The 17,961-nt window shown below is 43.5% G+C and overlaps 4 pseudogenes; all 4 read left to right on the top strand.

Moving 5' to 3' along the window:
• Nucleotides 1-934: 934 nt before the first annotated feature.
• Nucleotides 935-3,394, top strand: LOC121964344 (protocadherin gamma-C5 pseudogene; annotated as a pseudogene).
• Nucleotides 3,395-3,998: 604 nt separating this feature from the next.
• Nucleotides 3,999-8,147, top strand: LOC121940165 (protocadherin gamma-C5 pseudogene; annotated as a pseudogene).
• A 4,441-nt stretch (nucleotides 8,148-12,588) lies between these two features.
• Nucleotides 12,589-14,061, top strand: LOC148188899 (protocadherin gamma-C5 pseudogene; annotated as a pseudogene).
• Nucleotides 14,062-16,156: 2,095 nt separating this feature from the next.
• On the top strand, nucleotides 16,157-17,635 carry LOC121965360 (protocadherin gamma-C5 pseudogene; annotated as a pseudogene).
• The last annotated feature ends 326 nt before the right edge of the window (nucleotides 17,636-17,961 follow it).

Genomic DNA, 17,961 nt, shown 5'->3' with positions numbered 1-17,961 from the left:
TCCCTGAGAAATTTGATTTGATATAAGGACACAAATATTCAAAGCATTAACACATTCAAGATCATATGTTCAGAATTATTTTTAGCCAACGCAAAACAATACGACTCTTTCCCTTCAATGTTTTTATCACATCAACATTGCACACCTATGTGCGTGTTTGACATATTGAAGCATCACAACTTCCACATGCTGTTTTAGTAATTTTACGGTCTGCGATTGGCATAAACTTTAGTTAGTTGCTGTCTGGCTTCATGGGAGCGTCTGATTTGTGATTGTCTCACTGAAACAGAATAAGCTGTTAAAAAAACTTTTGAGAAATAAGCCAATTGTTCATGCTATTTTTACCTATTTAATTAAAATTTTTAGCAGTCACTGGAAATCTAATATTCCATTTAATTCCCGTCGAGTGTGGATTTCAGTTTTAGACACCTTGCAAAACTAAGTTGACTGCATTTATAAAAACTGGAGTATCAATAAATGTACATACTTGTTACAATCAAAACAATCAAAATTAAGAGGAAATGTGTCTTACTTTTAATTAACATCTCTAATTGTATGCAATTATTCATTTGGAACAAACCCCAGTGTTCCTTTTCAGTTTTGAATTGCAGTGCTGTGTCTGGAGCATATTCATCTTATTGGATGCAGAGTAGCTGCTGTGCACCAATAGCATTAGGAGTTGTACAAAGAGATCTACTCCCTCCCCCATCCATCCTCACCACTGTAGCCAGTACATTGCTTCGAGCCCGAGATGTGAGGAGGATGCGTTTAAACACTCAGATTAAATAATATAACTCTATTTTACATTTTGTGGTGCCTAACCATGGAGATTCCTGGATTACAGCAAGTTCTTCGCTGATGGATTTTCACAATGACCTATTTATTCTGAACTATATTTCGATGGGAAATAACGCCGTATTGTAACGGAGCGGGGATGACAAAGAGAATAGGATACCGAGACTGGAGATGGCAGGCGCTTTGGTGGCATCATTTCTTTCTCTTGTGGAGTACAATAGACGGGCAGACTCGTTACAGCATCCCGGAGGAGCTGGAACAGGGCTCTGTGGTAGGAAATCTAGCCAAAGATCTGGGTTTGGGACTATCTGAGATTTTTGATCGTAAACTGCGTGTCGCCTCTGAGGCTGGTAAGCAGTACTTCAGTGTGAATGCGGGGAAGGGCGAGCTGGTGGTGAATGACAGAATAGACAGAGAGGCTTTATGTGGACAAAGCGCCAGCTGTGTTCTACCTCTGCAGGTTGTAATAGAGAATCCGTTACAGTTGCACCGGATAGAAGTGGAAATAAAAGATGTAAATGACAACGCTCCTAGTTTTCTCAAACGCGATCATATAATAGAAATTGCAGAATCCACCGTTGTAGGTGTGCGTTTTCCCTTAGAGAGTGCAGAGGATCCCGATGTTGGAAGTAACGGATTAAAGACGTACACACTCAGCAAAGACGACTGCTTCACTTTGAAAGTTAAAGAACTTGAAAACGGACGAAAAATACCAGAACTGGTTTTAAATAAATCATTAGATCGCGAGAAAAAGGCCACTCACAATTTATTTCTTATTGCCATGGACGGAGGTAACCCAGTCCAATCTGGAACTTCAAAAATAACAGTAAATGTGCTTGATATAAACGACAATGTGCCAATTTTCGAAAATACTTCTTATAAAATTGCTGTTCAAGAAAACAGTTCAAATGGCTCATTTGTAATAGCTACAAAAGCAACAGACATTGATGAGGGTCCAAATGGAGAGATTGAGTACTCGCTTGGTGTACACACACCCCCGTCAGTGCTGTCATTATTTCGTATAGATGCTGTAACAGGAGAGATATTTTTGAAAAACCAATTGGACCACGAAACTCAAGCCTCATATCGAATAGACATTAGTGCAAAAGACAAAGGATTGCCTAAAATGGAGGGTCACTGCAGTGTGCAGGTGGATGTCTTAGACGTAAATGATAACGCTCCAGAAATTGTGCTTACTTCAAAGCCCACTTCTGTGGCCGAAGACTCTCGCAGTGGCACAGTAGTGGCTTTACTCAGCGTCCGTGACCTTGATTCCGGTGATAACGGAAAAGTGACGTTACAACTTCCCAAAAACTCTCCCTTTACTCTGAAACCCTCGTTTTCTAATAATTATGCACTGGTTACTAGTGGTTCTCTGGACAGAGAGAGTTTCTCAGAGTATAATATTGAGATAACAGCCACTGATTCAGGCTCTCCTCCTCTGTCCAGTGAGAAAATCATACCTGTCAGCATCACTGATGTGAACGATAACCCTCCTATATTCACTCAGCCCTCCTATAATGTGTATTTAAAAGAGAATGGGGTCCCAGGCTCCATACTATACTCAGTCTCAGCGTCTGACCTGGATTTTGGTGAAAACGCTAAAATCTCTTACTCTATACTGGACTCTAAGGTGCAGGACGTTTCTGTCTCCTCTTATGTTTACATTAACTCAGATAACGGCAGCATCTACAGCATGCACTCGTTTGACTATGAGAAACTGAAGGTGTTTCAGATCCAGGTTCAGGCAAAGGATCAGGGCTCTCCGTCTCTCAGCAGCAACGCCACTGTCCATGTTTTTATCCTGGACCAGAACGACAATGCCCCCGCTGTTATTTACCCCTCCTCCGCCATGGGCTCCCTCTCTCATCAGAGGATGCCCCGCTCCGCTAAAGCGGGTCACCTGGTTACCAAGGTGACGGCCGTGGACGCTGACTCGGGCCATAACGCCTGGATCTCCTACAAAGTGGCGGAGGCCACAGACGCCTCTCTGTTCATTGTCAATCTGTACACAGGGGAGGTGAGGACTAAACGCGCTGTGTCCGAGCAGGACGACTCCTCTCAGAGGCTGCTCATAGAGATCAGGGACGACGGGGAACCGGTCCAGTCCTCCACCGTCACGGTGTCCATCCTGCTGGAGGACGGCCTCCACGAGCCCATCTTAGACCTCCGACATAAAGCGGCCGAGCCGAGCAAGAAAACTGGCAGAATCACCCTTTATTTGATTCTCTCTCTGGCCTCGGTGTCCGTGCTGTCTCTGGTGACTTTTCTCATCTTAGCGGTTAAATGCATGAGGAGCAGCAGAAGCAGCGGGAGTTGCTGCATGAGACGGAGCGACTGTGATGATTACAAGAACCCCAACAGAAACCTGCAGATTCAGCTCAACACTGATGGACCTATAAAGTACGTGGAGGTCCTGGGAGGAGACATGTTGTCTCAGAGTCAGTCCTTCAGGTCCTGTATGTCTCCAATGTCAGAGTACAGTGATTTCACTTTGATAAAGCCCAGCAGCACCACTGACTTTAAGGAGGTGATCAGTGTTCTGGATGCTTCTTTACCCGACAGCACCTGGACCTTTGAGAGCCAGCAGGTGAGCTGATGACATGTAATTTCATATTGTGATGACCCTTATTATTTTTTTATTTTAAATATTTTACAGGCCTCTATATAACATCGTGATCTTTTGTTGTCGTCTGATAATCGTGTTTTTATGATGAACAAGCGACAGGTGACCTGTTCAATTTATTTCTTTATGGCTGTGCTCCTATACCAAACAAAATGCATGGTATCCTACACTCATAATTTAACACTGTGGTATCTTGTTCGTTATGTGTGTACTTAGTAAATTGACTGCTAGGTGATTTTTTTTCGCTACTTCCTCATTTCAGCCTAGTCATCTTCATCAACATGCCATGACCACAACATGCTTGACGTCTTTTGCCTCCCGAATTTTTCTTTACAGAGAGGTTTTGATCCTTTCCCCCTTGTAACATTTTTTTAATGACCGATGGGCTTTGGTATTACTATGGTGGCAAAGGATTAAGTTGATATCTTTAATAATGTAGGAATTCCTGACTTTAAGAATGGTTTATGTCCACAAATGCCTTCTTAGAGAGGATGGTTTATTTACTTGGCATAGATTATTCAGTTTGATGCATAATTGGTTTTGGTTGCTGTTTTTTTTTAACTGACCTTTTTTTGATTGTATTGCACAGTATTTTAGCAACGCACCTGTAAAATCCGAGAAATAAAATAGACTTCACGCCTATCATACACAGCACTGCATCTCGGCCATTCTCATTATTGAAGCTGTGTCTTTAAAGCACTGCTCAGTCCATTTCCTATTTGATATCAGGATGGATGACGTGCACCAATCACATGCAGAGTTGTACAAAGAGATCTACCCCCTCCCCTTCTCAGCCTCACCACTGTAAACGCTAACAATGCAAAGAGCTGGAGGACGGTGGATGATGCGCTCGTATCTCGGAGCTGAAAAAGAATTCGATCATTTAAACTCGGGACATGATCAAATATGCATCATGTTTTTTTATGGAAATAGCTAATGCTTGTTGGAACTGGATGTTACCGCCGATTTTCTCGATGGGAAATAACTTATTATAACGGATAAGGGATGACAAAGAGAGAGGGATACCGAGACTGGAGATGGCAGGCGCTTTGGTGGCATCATTTCTTTCTCTTGTGGAGTACAATAGACGGACAGACTCGTTACAGCATCCCGGAGGAGCTGAAACAGGGCTCTGTGGTAGGAAATCTAGCCAGGGATCTGGGTTTGGGACTATCTGAGATTTTTGATCGTAAGCTGCGTGTCGCCTCTGAGGCTGGTGAGCAGTATTTCAGTGTGGATGCGGGGAAGGGCGAGCTGGTGGTGAATGACAGAATAGACAGAGAGGCTTTATGTGGACAAAGCGCCAGCTGCGTTCTACCTCTGCAGGTTGTTCTTGAAAACCCCCTTAGTTTACATCGGATTGAGGTAGAAATAAAAGATATAAATGACAATTCACCTACTTTCCATACAAAAGAACTGTCATTAAAAATTTCAGAATCGGCAGCAGTGGGAACTCGTTTTGCTTTAGAGAGCGCAGAAGATTCCGATGTTGCCAGCAATTCAGTTAAATCTTACATGTTGACTAAAAACGACTGCTTTACACTCAAAATGAAAGAAGTTGAGGATGGCAAGACAGTTCCGGAGTTAGTGTTAGAGAAGCCCCTTGACCGAGAGAAAAAAGCAGTTCACCAGCTACTACTGACTGCATTAGATGGGGGAAACCCAGTCATGTCTGGCACCTCGCAGATTACAATCACTGTGCTTGATGTAAATGACAATTTTCCTGTTTTCGATAAAAATATATATAAAGTTTCACTAGATGAAAATACTGCAAAAGATACGTTTGTTGTAAAAATTACAGCAACTGATACTGACGAAGGCCCAAACGGAGAAGTTGAATTCTCTTTTAGCTCGCGAACACCGGAGTCGGTCTTATCAGTATTTGAAATAAATTTACTAACAGGAGAAATACGTTTGAAAGGCAGCTTAGATTATGAAAGAGCCACGTCCTATAAAATTGAAATAACTGCGAAAGACAAGGGGGCTCCTGAAATGGAGAGTCACTGTCGTCTTCAGATAGATGTTGTAGATGTTAATGATAACATTCCAGAAATTATTCTCACTTCAGAACCGCAGCCGGTGCGCGAAGACTCACCAAGTGGCACAGTGGTGGCGTTGCTTAATGCACGTGATGCTGACTCTGGTAATAACAGCAAAGTGACACTGAGACTACCCAGAGGTTGTCCGTTCACTCTAAAACCCTCCTTTTCTAACAATTATGCACTGGTTACCAGTGGTGCTTTGGACAGAGAGAGTTTCTCAGAATATAGTATTGAGATAACAGCCACTGATTCAGGCTCTCCTTCTTTGTCCAGTAAGAAAATCATACCTGTCAGCATCACTGATGTGAACGATAACCCTCCTATATTCACTCAGCCCTCCTATAATGTGTATTTAAAAGAGAATGGGGTCCCAGGCTCTATACTGTACTCAGTATCAGCGTCTGACCTGGATTTTGGTGAAAACGCCAAAATCTCTTACTCTATACTGGACTCTAAAGTGCAGGACGTTTCTGTCTCCTCTTATGTTTACATTAACTCAGATAACGGCAGCATCTACAGCATGCACTCGTTTGACTATGAGAAACTGAAGGTGTTTCAGATTCAGGTTCAGGCAAAAGATCAGGGCTCCCCGTCTCTCAGCAGCAACGCCACTGTCCATGTTTTTATCCTGGACCAGAACGACAATGCCCCCGCTGTTATTTACCCCTCCTCCGCCATGGGCTCCCTCTCTCATCAGAGGATGCCCCGCACCGCTAAAGCGGGTCACCTGGTTACCAAGGTGACGGCCGTGGACGCTGACTCGGGCCATAACGCCTGGATCTCCTACAAAGTGGCGGAGGCCACAGACGCCTCTCTGTTCACTGTCAATCTGTACACAGGGGAGGTGAGGACTAAACGCGCTGTGTCCGAGCAGGACGACTCCTCTCAGAGGCTGTTCATAGAGATCAGGGACGATGGGGAACCGGTCCAGTCCTCCACCGTCACGGTGTCCATCCTGCTGGAGGACGGCCTCCACGAGCCCATTTTAGACCTCCGACATAAAGCGGCCGAGCCGAGCAAGAAAACTGGCAGAATCACCCTTTATTTGATTCTCTCTCTGGCCTCGGTGTCCGTGCTGTCTCTGGTGACTTTTCTCATCTTAGCGGTTAAATGCATGAGGAGCAGCAGAAGCAGCGGGAGTTGCTGCATGAGACGGAGCGACTGTGATGATTACAAGAACCCCAACAGAAACCTGCAGATTCAGCTCAACACTGATGGACCTATAAAGTACGTGGAGGTCCTGGGAGGAGACATGTTGTCTCAGAGCCAGTCCTTCAGATCCTGTATGTCTCCAATGTCAGAGTACAGTGATTTCACTTTGATAAAGCCCAGCAGCACCACTGACTTTAAGGAGGTGATCAGTGTACTGGATGCGTCTTTACCCGACAGCACCTGGACCTTTGAGAGCCAGCAGGTGAGCTGAAAACATTGTAGACCTGCCGTGTAATTTCATATTGTTGCGTAATTATTATTATTTTTTTATTTTAAATATTTTACAGGCGTCTAATAACATGATGTTTTTGGCTCTTGATTCACATGCTACATGTAAAAAGTCATAAATATTCTTTCTCCATTTTCTTTCTTTATGGCTGTGCTCCTATACCAAACAAAATGCATGGTATCCTACACTCATAATTTAACACTCATCATCAATGTTTTCTATCGTTTTTTTGTCAGTCTGATAATGCAGACAAGATAATGAGATGTTTTTCGCTACTTCCTCATTTCAGCCTAGTCATCTTCATCAACATGCCATGACCACAACATGCTTGACGTCTTTTGCCTCCCGAATTTTTCTTTACAGAGAGGTTTTGATCCTTTCCCCCTTGTAACATTTTTTTCTGCTTCAGATGCCTACACGTGTCAGAATTCAGACTTTTGTAGGACTGTTTGCATGGTACTGCATTTTAGGGTGTTCGAACGCTCCCGTATCTTTATATGAATGAAACATTCAGCACCACAGAGGTGGACAGCGACCCCTTGAAAAGGCTTGCTTGTGGTTTGTGTAACGTGCGCTGCACACTTTCACATTTTTTTCTGATTCAGGTGACAAAAATAGTTTGTTTCATCAAAAACTGATTAACCGGAACACAGACAGTATTTGTATTTTTATATATTTTTTTTTTACGGAATATGCATAAACACTATGGTGTGATGTTGACCAGCTGGTACTGTATTATGTCGTTCATTCACTCTTAATGCACCCAGCCAGATTATTTCAAGGGCGGCTGTGTCTTTAAAAGCACTGCTCACAGCCCTTCTTATTGGTTGGTGGAGATAGATATTGTGCTCCAATAGGATTCAGAACTGTACAAAGAGATCTTCTCCCTCCCCCATGCAGCCTCAGCACCGTACACACGTATATTGCACCGAGCTGGATGAGAGGGAGTGATGCTCTTACCGGAATTTAAAAAAGATAAATATTCTTCCAGTTTTTGGTATGAAGCAATTTTGGATCTTTGTTTTGGATTAATGCTTCATGGCAATGGATGGTAACTATCTGCTTTTCGATTTTCTCAATCGGAAATAACGGAGCGGGGATGACAAAGACAATAGGATACCGAGACTGGAGATGGCAGGCGCTTTGGTGGCATCATTTCTTTCTATTGTGGAGTACAATAGACGGACAGACTCGTTACAGCATCCCGGAGGAACTCAAACAGGGCTCTGTGGTAGGAAATCTAGCCAAAGACCTGGGTTTGGGACTGTCAGACATTTTTGACCGTAAGCTTCGTGTCGCCTCTGAGGCTGGTGAGCAGTATTTCAGTGTGGATGCGGGGAAAGGCGAGCTGGTGGTAAATGACAGAATAGACAGAGAGGCTTTATGTGGACAAAGCGCCAGCTGTGTATTGACTTTGCAAGTGGTCGTTGATAAACCGCTACAGTTGCACCGAGTTGAAGTGGAAATACAGGATATCAATGATAATTCTCCGAAATTCCCGTCAAAAGATATAAAATTACAAATTGCAGAGTCGACAGCGGCAGGAGCACGATTTCCTTTGGAGACTGCGCAAGACCTTGATGTTGGAGTGAATTCAGTAAGGTCTTATATTCTGAGTAAAGACGACTTTTTCAGTTTAAAGATAAAAAATGTGTCTGGTGGGAGGAAAGTCCCCGAACTCGTGCTGTCTAAATCTCTGGACAGAGAGAAAAAACCTATTCACCAGCTTCAGCTAACAGCTATAGACGGAGGAAACCCGGTGAAATCTGGGACCTCCCAGATAACCATAAATGTGCTTGATATTAACGACAATTTTCCTGTCTTTGAGAAGAATGTTTACAAAGTCTCTATAAGCGAAAATACTATACATGGTGCATCTATCCTTAAACTGACAGCAAAGGATATTGATGAGGGTCCTAATGGAGAAGTAGAGTATTCATTTGGGACGCACACACCAGATATTGCTTTGACTTTGTTCGACATCGATTCATTAACCGGAGAAATACGTCTTATAGGGAAATTAGATTTCGAAACAGATGCAAATTATGAAATAGACATCAGCGCAAGAGACAAAGGAACTCCGAGAATGGAGGGACACTGCACTGTCCATATTGAAGTGTTAGATGTTAATGATAATGCTCCAAATATATTACTGACCTCCCAACCAAACTCTGTGCCTGAGGACGCACCAAGTGGTACTGTTGTAGCTTTAATTAGTGCCAGAGACCTTGACTCAGGTGAAAACGGTAAAGTGACATTACAGCTCCCAAAAGGTTCTTCATTTAATCTGAAACCCTCTTTTTCTGATAATTACGCGCTGGTTACCAGTGCTGCTTTAGACCGTGAGAATTTCTCTGAATATAACATTGAGATAACAGCCACTGATTTAGGCTCCCCTCCTCTGTCCACAAAGAAGACAATACATGTAAATATCACAGATGTGAATGACAATTCCCCTGTATTCACTCAGCCCAGCTATGTGATATATTTAAAAGAGAATGGGGTCCCAGGCTCTATACTGTACTCAATATCAGCGTCTGACCTAGATTTTGGTGAAAACGCTAAAATATCTTACTCTATACTGGACTCTAAAGTGCAGGACGTTTCTGTCTCCTCTTATGTTTACATTAACTCAGATAACGGCAGCATCTACAGCATGCACTCGTTTGACTATGAGAAACTGAAGGTGTTTCAGATCCAGGTTCAGGCAAAGGATCAGGGCTCCCCGTCTCTCAGCAGCAACGCCACTGTCCATGTTTTTATCCTGGACCAGAACGACAACGCCCCCGCTGTTATTTACCCCTCCTCCGCCATGGGCTCCCTCTCTCATCAGAGGATGCCCCGCTCCGCTAAAGCGGGTCACCTGGTTACCAAGGTGACGGCCGTGGACGCTGACTCGGGCCATAACGCCTGGATCTCGTACAAAGTGGCGGAGGCCACAGACGCCTCTCTGTTCACTGTCAATCTGTACACAGGGGAGGTGAGGACTAAACGCGCTGTGTCCGAGCAGGACGACTCCTCTCAGAGGCTGCTCATAGAGATCAGGGACGACGGGGAACCGGTCCAGTCCTCCACCGCCACGGTGTCCATCCTGCTGGAGGACGGCCTCCACGAGCCCATCTTAGACCTCCGACATAAAGTGGCCGAGCCGAGCAAGAAAACTGGCAGAATCACTCTTTATTTGATTCTCTCTCTGGCCTCGGTGTCCGTGCTGTCTCTGGTGACTTTTCTCATCTTAGCGGTTAAATGCATGAGGAGCAGCAGAAGCAGCGGGAGTTGCTGCATGAGACGGAGCGACTGTGATGATTACAAGAACCCCAACAGAAACCTGCAGATTCAGCTCAACACTGATGGACCTATAAAGTACGTGGAGGTCCTGGGAGGAGACATGTTGTCTCAGAGTCAGTCCTTCAGATCCTGTATGTCTCCAATGTCAGAGTACAGTGATTTCACTTTGATAAAGCCCAGCAGCACCACAGACTTTAAGGAGGTGATCAGTGTTCTGGATGCTTCTTTACCCGACAGCACCTGGACCTTTGAGAGCCAGCAGGTGAGCTGAAAACAATAAACCTGTTCAGATATTGTTGACCTCTAGAGCTCATGCGTAGCCTGAAATATCTGTATATTAAGAAAAAAAAAATATATATATATATATATATATATATATATATATATATATATATATATATATATATATATATATAAATTAATTAATTGGAATGAACGTGAATCATTTTTGTTAATGCATGGGCAACAAACATTTCAAAAATACTGTAACAAATTTGTGTTTTAATTTTGAAATTCTTTTCTCCATATAAAAATCCTACCGACGCCCAAACTGGCCATTTGACATTGCAAAGTGTATGACAAGGGATTCGTTTTTAGCGGTTTATGAATGAGTTTTGCTCTAGTTGTAGATATTTCGAATGTTGAGAATTGTGAATTCGTTTCTCAGCGTAACAGAGTGTCGTTCCTCTAAAAGTTAATTTCTTTGTCGAGACATTTCTTTTGGAAATGAAGTAAAACTCCAGGTGACCATTTCTTTAGTTCACAATTCATTATTTGTAAATTATTTGCTATCTGCGCATATATTTTCCTTTTTTACTCAGATGTTGCCTTCACGTTACACGATATATTTTAAATAACTTGTGAAGTGAAGTTTGTAGAATATTATCCAGATTGCTTTAATATTATTTGTATATATTTATTGATATAACAATAATGATTTAGTTGACATACAGCCTTAAAAAACAAATTGCACTGTGGATTGAAATACTTATCTATTATCACCTGATTTTTCTTTTAATTTTCTCAAAGACAGCAGTCCTACAATTTGGGCATTCCCTGATGTTACATTTTTCAAATTGCATTGCGACCTTGAGAGGGTGCAGTAGCTGTCTGAGCAGAGTTGGGTCTCTGTGATTGGATAGCAGAGGTGGATGCTGTGAGCCAATAGCATACGAGACTGTACAAAGAGATCAACTTCATCCCCCATTCAGTCTCACCACAGTAACCCTCGCAGTGCTCAGAGCTGGAGAGGAGATGTGCTTATTCGAAGGTGTCCGGAATATATCTTTTAATACCAATTATTTAAGGATTTATTTATTTTTCGAGACTCTATTCAGACGATGGCTGTGAATGATGAGTTGTGTTGACGGATACCTCGATGGGAAATAACATATTGTAACGGAGCGGGGATGACAAAGACAATGGGATACCGAGACTGGAGATGGCAGGCGCTTTGGTGGCATCATTTCTTTCTCTTGTGGAGTACAATAGACGGACAGACTCGTTACAGCATCCCGGAGGAGCTGAAACAGGGCTCTGTGGTAGGAAATCTAGCCAAAGATCTGGGTTTGGGACTATCAGAGATTTTTGATCGTAAACTGCGTGTGTCATCTGAGGCTGGTGAGCAGTATTTCAGTGTGGACTCGGGGAAGGGCGAGCTAGTGGTGAATGACAGAATAGACAGAGAGGCTTTATGTGGACAAAGCGCCAGCTGTGTGTTGCCTTTAAAGGTTGTAACAGAGAATCCACTACAACTACACCGGATAGAAGTGGAAATAAAGGACATAAATGACAATTATCCAATTTTTTCAACAGAGCAGAGATCTTTAAAGATAGCAGAATCTACTGCCACGGGAGTACGCTTTCCTTTAGAAATAGCACAGGATCAGGACGTAGGTAGTAATTCCGTAAAATCGTATACTCTAAGTAAAGATGAGTGTTTTAGTTTAAGGATCAAAGAGTTGTCTGGTAATCGCAAAGTTCCAGAACTCGTATTAGAAAAATCACTCGATAGAGAGAAACAAAGCGTCCATCAGTTATTACTGACAGCTTTAGACGGAGGCAATCCTGTCAAAACTGGAACCACAAAAATTATAGTTACTGTACTCGACATCAACGACAATGTCCCTGTTTTTAAAAGGCCTTTGTATAATGTAACTGTGCATGAAAATAGTCCCGCTGGTTCTGTGCTTATCAAAGTTGAAGCAACAGACGCAGACGAGGGTGTCAATGGAGAGATTGAATACGCTTTTGCTGAGCACACACCGCAGGCATTGTTGTCCATTTTTCATTTACATTCGGGTACAGGAGAGATTTCCCTGGTTGGGTCGTTAGATTATGAAAGCAATCCAATACATGAAATCGATATTACTGCAAAAGATAAAGGAGTTCCTGCGATGGAGGGCCACTGTCGTGTACAAGTTGTGTTAATAGACATTAATGACAATGCCCCAGAGATAGTGCTCACTTCAAACCCAAACCCAGTGCGTGAGGATGCCCCAAGAGGCACAGTTGTAGCCTTAATCAGTGCCCGAGACCTTGACTCTGGTGATAACGGTAAAGTGACGTTAAGTGTCGCTAAAGGTTCGCCCTTCAGTTTAAAACCATCATTTTCTAATAACTACGCACTGGTTACCAGTAGTTTATTAGACAGAGAACGCTTCTCGGAGTATAATATTGAGATAACAGCCACTGATTCAGGTTCTCCTCCTCTGTCCAGTAAGAAACTTATACCTGTCAGCATCACTGATGTGAATGACAACCCTCCTATATTCACTCAGCCCTCCTATAATGTGTATTTAAAAGAGAATGGGGTCCCAGGCTCTATACTGTACTCAGTATCAGCGTCTGACCTGGATTTCGGTGAAAACGCTAAAATCTCTTACTCTATACTGGACTCTAAAGTGCAGGACGTTTCTGTCTCTTCTTATGTTTACATTAACTCAGATAACGGCAGCATCTACAGCATGCACTCGTTTGACTATGAGAAACTGAAGGTGTTTCAGATTCAGGTTCAGGCAAAGGATCAGGGCTCCCCGTCTCTCAGCAGCAACGCCACTGTCCATGTTTTTATCCTGGACCAGAACGACAATGCCCCCGCTGTTATTTACCCCTCCTCCGCCATGGGCTCCCTCTCTCATCAGAGGATGCCCCGCTCCGCTAAAGCGGGTCACCTGGTTACCAAGGTGACGGCCGTGGACGCTGACTCGGGCCATAACGCCTGGATCTCCTACAAAGTGGCGGAGGCCACAGACGCCTCTCTGTTCACTGTCAATCTGTACACAGGGGAGGTGAGGACTAAACGCGCTGTGTCCGAGCAGGACGACTCCTCTCAGAGGCTGCTCATAGAGATCAGGGACGACGGGGAACCGGTCCAGTCCTCCACCGTCACGGTGTCCATCCTGCTGGAGGACGGCCTCCACGAGCCCATCTTAGACCTCCGACATAAAGCGGCCGAGCCGAGCAAGAAAACTGGCAGAATCACCCTTTATTTGATTCTCTCTCTGGCCTCGGTGTCCGTGCTGTCTCTGGTGACTTTTCTCATCTTAGCGGTTAAATGCATGAGGAGCAGCAGAGGCAGCGGGAGTTGCTGCATGAGACGGAGCGACTGTGATGATTACAAGAACCCCAACAGAAACCTGCAGATTCAGCTCAACACTGATGGACCTATAAAGTACGTGGAGGTCCTGGGAGGAGACATGTTGTCTCAGAGTCAGTCCTTCAGATCATGTATGTCTCCAATGTCAGAGTACAGTGATTTCACTTTGATAAAGCCCAGCAGCACCACAGACTTTAAGGAGGTGATCAGTGTTCTGGATGCGTCTTTACCCGACAGCACCTGGACCTTTGAGAGCCAGCAGGTGAGCTGAAAACAATAAACCTGTTCAGACATTATTGACCTATTAAATAAGTGTGTAGCCTGAAACACAATAATTAAAATTAATCTAGGCTATGAATAAATACAAGCGAATTGGAATGAACTTTAATGATGTTCTTTAATCTATTGGCATCTATTAAAAAAAACGGTATTTCGTTTACATTAAGAATAAAAAGGAAGTTTGGGTGTTAATTACAAACTAGTTTCTTCGTATAAATAGCCCTTCCTCCATCGAAACTGGCTTCACGACATTGCAATGTGTATGACAAGGGATTCGTTTTAGGTGGTTGAAGAATCCGTTTTGTTCTAGTTGTAGATATTTTGAAGGCTGAAAATCAAAGGTTTTTTTTCAACGTGACAAAGTATCGTTCCTCGAAAAACTAACTCCTTTATTGAGAAATTTCTGATGGAAATAAATTAAAAACCCCGAGTCACTTTTCTTGTGATCAGAATTCCCCATTTACAAAAGCATGCACAGCGCATATATTTCGTTTTTTAAAAAAACGTTGCTTCCACTATTTGTTTTAATAACTTACGAATTGAAATGTCTTGAATATTTTCCAGATTGAGTTTGTTTTGAGTTTAATTTATTTCCATAATGATAATTATTTGTTGGCACAGAGCCTTTGTAAATAAAGTGTACAGTGTATATGGGCTTCGGCATTTAAAATCCTTATATTTTTTATCAGCTACATTTTTATTTATTTATTTTTTCCAGAGAAAATTACCACACCAATCTGAAATTCCCTGATGTTACATTTGTCAAATTGCATTGCGACCTTGAGAGGGTGCAGTAGCTGTCTGAGCAGAGTTGGGTCTCTGTGATTGGATAGCAGAGGTGGATGCTGTGAGCCAATAGCATACGAGACTGTACAAAGAGATCAACTCCATCCCCCATTCAGTCTCACCACAGTAACCCTCGCAGTGCTCAGAGCTGGAGAGGAGATGTGCTTATTCGAAGGTGTCCGGAATATATCTTTTAATACCAATTATTTAAGGATTTATTTATTTTTCGAGACTCCATTCAGACGATGGCTGTGAATGATGAGTTGTGTTGACGGATACCTCGATGGGAAATAACATATTGTAACGGTGCGGGGATGACAAAGACAATGGGATACCGAGACTGGAGATGGCAGGCGCTTTGGTGGCATCATTTCTTTCTCTTGTGGAGTACAATAGACGGACAGACTCGTTACAGCATCCCGGAGGAGCTGAAACAGGGCTCTGTGGTAGGAAATCTAGCCAAAGATCTGGGTTTGGGACTATCAGAGATTTTTGACCGTAAACTGCGTGTTGACTCTGAGGCTGGTGAGCAGTATTTCAGTGTGGACTCGGGGAAGGGCGAGCTGGTGGTGAATGACAGAATAGACAGAGAGGCTTTATGTGGACAAAGCACCAGCTGTGTTTTGCCTTTACAGGTTGTGACAGAAAATCCACTACAACTACACCGGATAGAAGTGGAAATAAAGGACATAAATGACAATTCTCCCATTTTTGTTACAGAGGAGAGAACTTTAAAGATAGCAGAATCTACTGCCACGGGAGTACGCTTTCCTTTAGAAATAGCACAAGATCAGGACGTAGGTAGTAATTCCGTAAAATCGTATACTCTAAGTAAAGATGAGTGTTTTAGTTTAAGGATCAAAGAGTTGTCTGGTAATCGCAAAGTTCCAGAACTCGTATTAGAAAAATCACTCGATAGAGAGAAACAAAGCGTCCATCAGTTATTACTGACAGCTTTAGACGGAGGCAATCCTGTCAAAACTGGAACCACAAAAATCATAGTTACTGTACTCGACAACAACGACAATGTCCCTGTTTTTAAAAGGCCTTTGTATAATGTAACTGTGCATGAAAACAGTCCCGCTGGTTCTGTGCTTATCAAAGTTGAAGCAACAGACGCAGACGAGGGTGTCAATGGAGAGATTGAATACGCTTTTGCTGAGCACACACCCCAATCGCTATTATCTGTTTTTCAGCTGGATTCAGTTAAGGGTGAAATTTCCCTGGTAGGGCAGATAGATTACGAAAGCAGTGCAATACACGAAATTGATATTACCGCAAATGATAAAGGTGTCCCTGCGATGGAGGGCCACTGTCGTGTGCAAGTTGTGGTATTAGACATTAATGACAATGCCCCGGAGATAGTGCTCACTTCAAACCCAAACCCAGTACGCGAGGATGCACTGAAAGGCACAGTAGTGGCTTTAATTAGAGCACGAGACCTTGACTCTGGTGATAACGGTAAAGTGACGTTAAGTGTCGCTAAAGGTTCTCCCTTCAGTTTAAAACCATCATTTTCTAATAACTACGCACTGGTTACCAGTAGTTTATTAGACAGAGAACGCTTCTCAGAGTATAATATTGAGATAACAGCCACTGATTCAGGCTCTCCTCCTCTGTCCAGTAAGAAAATCATACCTGTCAGCATCACTGATGTGAATGATAACCCTCCTATATTCACTCAGCCCTCATATAATGTGTATTTAAAAGAGAATGGGGTCCCAGGCTCTATACTGTACTCAGTATCAGCGTCTGACCTGGATTTTGGTGAAAACGCTAAAATCTCTTACTCTATACTGGACTCTAAAGTGCAGGACGTTTCTGTCTCCTCTTATGTTTACATTAACTCAGATAACGGCAGCATCTACAGCATGCACTCGTTTGACTATGAGAAACTGAAGGTGTTTCAGATTCAGGTTCAGGCAAAGGATCAGGGCTCTCCGTCTCTCAGCAGCAACGCCACTGTCCATGTTTTTATCCTGGACCAGAACGACAACGCCCCCGCTGTTATTTACCCCTCCTCCGCCATGGGCTCCCTCTCTCATCAGAGGATGCCCCGCTCCGCTAAAGCGGGTCACCTGGTTACCAAGGTGACGGCCGTGGACGCTGACTCGGGCCATAACGCCTGGATCTCCTACAAAGTGGCGGAGGCCACAGACGCCTCTCTGTTCACTGTCAATCTGTACACAGGGGAGGTGAGGACTAAACGCGCTGTGTCCGAGCAGGACGACTCCTCTCAGAGGCTGCTCATAGAGATCAGGGACGACGGGGAACCCGTCCAGTCCTCCACTGTCACGGTGTCCATCCTGCTGGAGGACGGCCTTCACGAGCCCATCTTAGACCTCCGACACAAAGCGACCGAGCCGAGCAAGAAAACTGGCAGAATCACCCTTTATTTGATTCTCTCTCTGGCCTCGGTGTCCGTGCTGTCTCTGGTGACTTTTCTCATCTTAGCGGTTAAATGCATGAGGAGCAGCAGAAGCAGCGGGAGTTGCTGCATGAGACGGAGCGACTGTGATGATTACAAGAACCCCAACAGAAACCTGCAGATTCAGCTCAACACTGATGGACCTATAAAGTACGTGGAGGTCCTGGGAGGAGACATGTTGTCTCAGAGTCAGTCCTTCAGGTCCTGCATGTCTCCAATGTCAGAGTACAGTGATTTCACTTTGATAAAGCCCAGCAGCACCACTGACTTTAAGGAGGTGATCAGTGTTCTGGATGCGTCTTTACCTGACAGCACCTGGACCTTTGAGAGCCAGCAGGTGAGCACTGAGTAGAGCAAACAATGACCTTTACAGACTATTGCTTAAGCTATAACTTTAAAGGAAGCACAACGCATGCTTTCTCGGTGTAAAATAAGATATTTATATTGATTTAAAATCGTCGTTAGTTGTTATCTTGTTAGTGTGGTATTTGAAATGAAAATATTCATTTTATGTGCAAAGTAAAACATTTTATTTGTCTAGCTACCTTCTGCAATTTTTGTTGCACAGCGGCTGGTATCATTTGATCTCTAGAGTGTGTTGGATGTTGAATAGCTTTTCGAGCTGAGTGTTTCAGCACCACAAGGATGGACAGCGACTCTGACCTGCATGTGGCGTAA

The sequence above is a fragment of the Plectropomus leopardus genome, chromosome 8 (assembly GCF_026936395.1).
Source record: "Plectropomus leopardus strain MGB_pleo_1.0 chromosome 8, ASM2693639v1, whole genome shotgun sequence".
NCBI lineage: Eukaryota > Metazoa > Chordata > Actinopteri > Perciformes > Serranidae > Plectropomus > Plectropomus leopardus.
Note: the sequence above shows the minus strand (reverse complement) of the source record. Positions and strands in the feature narration are given on the sequence as shown.